The following is a 6,105-nucleotide window of genomic DNA, read 5'->3' as shown; positions in this document are numbered from 1 at the left end:
GAGGCGAGTGATCACATGTCCAAACCCCAGGACATCCAGCCTGCATTACATCATTCACTACTAATATAGGCTTTACCACATGGCTTGGACTGAAAGGGCAAGGTTGCTGTCAATGATAAGTCTAGAAATGCAGGAGGAGTAAGAGAAATCTGACAGTTAACACAGTAGCTTAAAGTAAATACCTGAACCCTGTTTGATATAATCCTGGCTGACTTGATTACGCTTTGTAAAAAAAAATGACATGTGATTACACTATGGTTCAAATGGTCCTGAGCACGCACAGCAGCTGTTCCAGTGGCATTTCCATACGGACACGCTTCGACACGGAATGCTCAAAAACCGCAGTACAGGCTTGGTTCCAGCTAAATGATTTTTAAAAAACACTGTGTAGAGGGCACACATTCGAATGTCTGGTGTTGAAGTGATAGAAAGAGAAAAAATACACTTGTTTTGTGGTGCTTTAAGCTCTACTGTGCTGGGCGGCGCTAATGCTAGTGTAGTTAGCCATCTACAGGTGCAACCCATTGCAGTACAGGCTCAATTTCAGTAAGTGATGCTCAAGTAACACTTTTTTGAGAACCATTTTGAGGATAACGAATTTGAGAGCATACCAGGAGACTGATGTTGGAATGACAGATGGAATAAAATGTGTGTTGAGGTGGGTGGTGTGTGTATAGCAATCTTTTTTCTGTAGTTTTCTTCAGTATTTTCTGGTTCTGATTTAGTGACACAACAGATGGAATAAGAAACCATAACCAGCCCTGAGAACCATTTGGCTCGACAATGGAAAAGAGGCCCAGGAGTCAAACAATCAGTTGAATAGATGGTTTGTACCCAGGTTTCAGCATAAATTATCCAAATCTCCTTAGCATTTTAGTCAGTGACAGGAGGAAAAAGATTTGTCAATTAATCTATTTTTAACACTAGATTTTAAGATATGAATCAAAGCGCTTTGAGCTTCACTGGCTGCAGTTCCATCATCAGATGGTGTTTTTAGTGTAAATGAATTAATTCTCTTTGGTGCACACGCTACATCGTGATACTAATGCACCCAAAAGAGTTCCCTGAGGCCCTTAAACAAAGCTATCTGTTTGTGACTGAAATCTGTTGACAGTTGGAGGCTGGCAATAGGGGCACATTTAAGAAAGAACGTCAATAGCCTTCATGCTACTTCTCCATGCTGTCGGTGAAACGCTAGTCACTGGAGAGTGTTGATACTTTCTTCTGTCACAGAAGTCTGACTCATTAAGAGAGGAAACTTCAATCTTTGTTGTGGGCCACAGCGACATTTATGACACACCATTTCTCAGGGGAGGCATTGAAGCTTATAGTATTTTGTCTTAAAGCATAACAGAGAAGAATCTATCCATTTTCTTGATATCTCTCTCGTTTTCTTTTCAGAGCAAGCTGTGCGTACCACGAGATGACAAAGTGTGCTTTGCGAACTGCAGACATCAAGGGGTGTTGTTGCCCGTGCGCATATGTGATGGAATACAAAACTTAATCTCCATCTGTGCTTTCTCAAGGAAGTACCAACACTGTGTTAATCAAAATGATCAAACGCTGAATGAGTCTGTGGAACAGAGTACCTGCTCAGGACTCTCATTGTGAGGCTGTTAATGAGTGAAGAGAAAAGGTGAACCAAGAGAAGTTGAGATAAATAAACACATTTTAAACACATAAACACAGTTTATTTTAAAAGCATTGTTAACATGCAGTATAAGCTCCATATTAGGCCATTTGGAACATTACCAGATAAAAAGACAAATCACAAAAATAAGTAAATATCATTTTTAGTAGCCTGTGTGTCAGTGCAAACATTTCCCTCACTCTTCCACGTTCATGGACAGATGCTATATGTGCCTGCAGACAGTTCCCAATTCCACAGCATATTGACTGACTCTATAATCATGCTTCTAAGAATTGTTTACTCAGTTTCCTGGGTCTTGCTCTTAAGTGCTCTTATCAAGAATTCCACATGCACGGACACTTGCAGAGAAAAGCACGACTGGGCCCACTGCTGTGCTGGTTTATTTGGACCAGCTCATGTTCTTCACTTAGTAATGCAGCCTTTTCAAAGGGATCCATTCAAAGAATGGATTCAAAACAAGTCCATGTCCATTTCCTAGAAATAGTTTTGCCACAGGTTTGTGATAAGGTGCATCAAAATGCATCTTGATTAAAAATGTTTATATCTTTTTACTCTGAAGGACTAATAATGCTCTTCCTATGCTGTTCCAAAACAGTCATTTGCAATGTGTATAAATGTATTACAGCACCTCTATAATTATAACCCTTGGAAGCTCAATAATGGTGAGAGAAGGGCTTGATTTCCCAGCTCCTGCTACTTTGAAGACAAAGGCAATGTCTTCAGCTGAGCACATAAAAGAGTTACGTTGTGGCAGAATTTTCTTTTTAATTGTTTTATTTGCATGGAGACCAAGCAGTAAATCTGGCACCTCATTATGTATAGTTATAAATTATTTGCAGTCAGAAATAAACAAGGCCACAATTTAAAATTTGCGATCTGTTTTCTTTGGGGCAATTAACCATATCACTCACAGAGAGACATCTTCCAATGAGAATCATGATATGATTTTTCTGAGATCAAAGCCGAGCCAGCTCTTTGATTGTTTCTTGCTCTCTGGGTCATAAACAGAAATAATTAAAAAAGCAAAAAATCAATTCGCTGCTGCTTATTGTTTAAGGCTACATTAATCAAAGTGGGAGCGTGTAAATAATTTATACTTTCCTCAATTTCCTGCGTCGTATTCTGCTTTCCTGCCGTGCAATTTATCTTACAGAGCTCCTCACGTTGAAAGCGAAGGAGGTGGGTTAGTATCCTGTGTGAAGGAACACAGCTGCCTCATGTCTTTTTTATTATTCTAAGCACACCTGGAGTTGATCCTCAGCACAGCTGTCAATCACAGGAGCCAGTCTTAATCAGTGTTAAGCGATGGTTATCATGACTGTTGTGAGTGCTGCTGAAACTGAGACTTTCTCATGCAGTGCTAAAAAAAAAAACCTCATATGGCACGAGCCACAAACCAGTAAGTAGTAATATATTGCTTGTATCAAGTGAAGCAAAGCTCCTCTTACTGTAAATAAATTACTGTTCAACTGAAAACTACAGAGCAATTTATCACATGCTTTTCTTGAGTTCTTCTAAAGTTCTTTTAACTCCTAACATGTTTTAGATCTGCATCTCAGGTAAACAATAATGAGTCATTTTTTTGCACAATTTTCTCACTAGGTGGGACTATTTCCATCAGACAAGTTTACCAGGCTTTTTTTCTTTTTGGGCTCCCACTTACGGATGGCTGTGGCAACTTTTGGGTTCACCACTTGTTGGGATGACCACTGGGGGTTGGGAGCCCCTGAAGTTAGATTCAGAGTTTTGTGTTCTGTAGATAAATGTAACATACACAAAAAATATTGTTAAACTTTATCTTAAAAAAGTAACATAGCTGACTAATTGAACATCAGAAAAGTCTACATGACAATGTCAGACACAGATTGTCTTTCTGTTACTTACTTAATGATATTCAATTGACTCAAAATCTAAGGTCAGCCACAAATAATTTAAAGCTAAACTAAAATTACATGGCAACACATGTATATAAGAGTATTAGAGTAAGTATATCTAAGTATTTTATGTATTCCTATTACTGAGGCCAATTTTGTTGGACTAACTAAAACACTGAAAAACAATATTTTTCTAATTCAGGTAACAAAATGAAAACATGCGTAACAGAAATAATTTAAGCTGTTTTTATAGTTTACTTTCTGGCTGGTTATTCACACTCTGCACTGACACTGCATTTGCATTTCTGCATGTACTTTTGAACCAGTGAACACATTTCAAATATTTCACGTCTGATTTGCGCTCTGTTTTTCTTTCCCATCCAAGCTGGGAGTTCTGCATTTTTGCCCTCCTAATTTAAAACATGAAAAACAGATATCACACTGTGTGAAACAACCTAGCTTTTCCCTTAGATTGATATGAGATTAAAGGGGATGCAATTTCATTTTCGTAGCAGGTGGCTTAGTTCAATGGGGTTACAAAGTCATACAAATGCTGCAAACAGCAGGCCACCACAGGGGCTTTACCGTCTGTGAATTATTCAAAATGGAGACAATAACAGGAAGATTTAATCATTGCAGAGACTGGCAAACTTACGACTTAAACACCTTGCCTGTCTGAGCTGAGCTATTTTGTTTTTGCCAACAGCACATTGAACAAAACGGCCAAGGTAAGTGGTTTATTTTTCTTACAGCCCCAGAGAACACTCTCCCCACCCCTTTAACAACCTAGCCACTTATATTGGGTCTTTGAAGTGTAAAGCCCTGGGCAAACTGTGAGTTACATACTGGCCTCATTATTGATTCACTGAATGGCTGTCTGAATCATAGGCTTGTGAGTGGATGGGGAGGTGGAGACAGAATGAGAAGAGAAAAAAACTGAGAGCCAGACATTTAATTCCTTCCCTTTGCCAGGAACACTGTCACCAATGATTTAAGCTTGGTGACTCAAGCTTACAGTCCCTTTTGCTATTGGTTGGAAAGGGGCACATGCTATTCTTTATGAGCGACATCTGTGCTGAACCAAATACCCACAAGGTCTGAGAATGGCAGAGAACAAATTAAAACGTAAGAAACATTTAGCTACTTGAATGATGTGGGAGCAGTTCAATTAAAGCAACACTATGTGGGATTTGGAGACCTCTCTGATAGAAATATGTAATTGCACACAACATGCAGAACACTTTGTAATGTCAATTGTGCTGCAGCTTGTTCTTTTTGATCCATACTCAGTGGTGCTACTTCTCTCAATTTTAATAAAAAACATTATATAGTTCTGCTTTAAATCTAAATTAAAAATAAATTGTTACATCTAGGATAAATAAACAGTAATCTCATGAAAACTCCAAATATAACAGCTCTTTTTCATGCTGAAAACTAAACATCTCACCTCACCGGGTGAAGTGTCCCACTGAAACCCTAGCTGCTGACTTTACTCATCACTTCATAAATAATGATGCCTTTGATTTACTTTGACATGTTTTTTCATGTATATCACAAAGTGTAAGCACAATCTACACTGATCATTATCTACATCCACACAACACTGCCTCATTCATACAAACAAGCACATACATGATCTTATCTCCATGGTGTCTGGAACAACAGAAATGTCTTTCCCAAGAAAGACTCAACACAACCCTGCCATTTTGCCTTTTGCAAGAAAACCTTGGTACGGCATTTCTTATTCACTTCTCACTCATTATCACTATTTCCCCTACACCATACTCTAAGTTGCCACCATCTCAATCTGCAATGAATGCTTCTCGACCCCAAGACTGAAGCCCTCACTTTCAGCCTGCATTTTGAAGTGCTCACTGAGCAGAGAAACCAGGAGTGTGAGGAATGAAACTGTTTCTGAAGGTGACAGACTGGGGGAGACCCCTGTAGCCATGTCCTCAAAGCATCTGGCACCACACTGCTCATATCTGGAATGACCTTGGAACTGGGACTCCTGGGACAACTGCAAAAAGTTGACAAAGTTATTAAGATAAACTAGGTTATAACATATTTTTGAGTATGTCATGGGTATCGTCAAGACATCTAGAGCACTGAACAAACATAGGTATCATAGTGTATAGGAACTACATAAACTACATAGTATCAAGTAACTGGATGTCAACCTAATAAACAATGCTCTCAATTTTTTATTTTTACCAGTTGCTTGTTTTTGCAAATGTTGAATTTAAAAAGTTTGTTTCATGGTCTTTTTAAAATTTTGCACTACTGTTTCAGGAAAACTAAACATCTTGATTCATGTCATGTATTGTGAAAATGTCTTCAAAGGTCATAATTAAATTGATTATATTTTTACATTATTATTATTTTACATTATATTTTTGCTGTATCACTCACTCTTAAGGGTCTAAGAGCCAAATCTGTGTGGGGTACAATTGCCTCTGCAACAAGGCCTGACTGGTGCTGCTAAATTTAAAACCCAAACCTGCTCACAAGAGAGGAAATATACTACATAAGTATCACAAACTAGACAAAAATCCCAGGCTTGACCCAAACCAGATTTTG

Source organism: Colossoma macropomum, unplaced genomic scaffold (genome assembly GCF_904425465.1).
Source record: "Colossoma macropomum unplaced genomic scaffold, Colossoma_macropomum, whole genome shotgun sequence".
Lineage (NCBI taxonomy): Eukaryota > Metazoa > Chordata > Actinopteri > Characiformes > Serrasalmidae > Colossoma > Colossoma macropomum.
The sequence above is the reverse complement of the archived record's forward strand: the minus strand, read 5'-3'. Positions refer to the sequence as shown.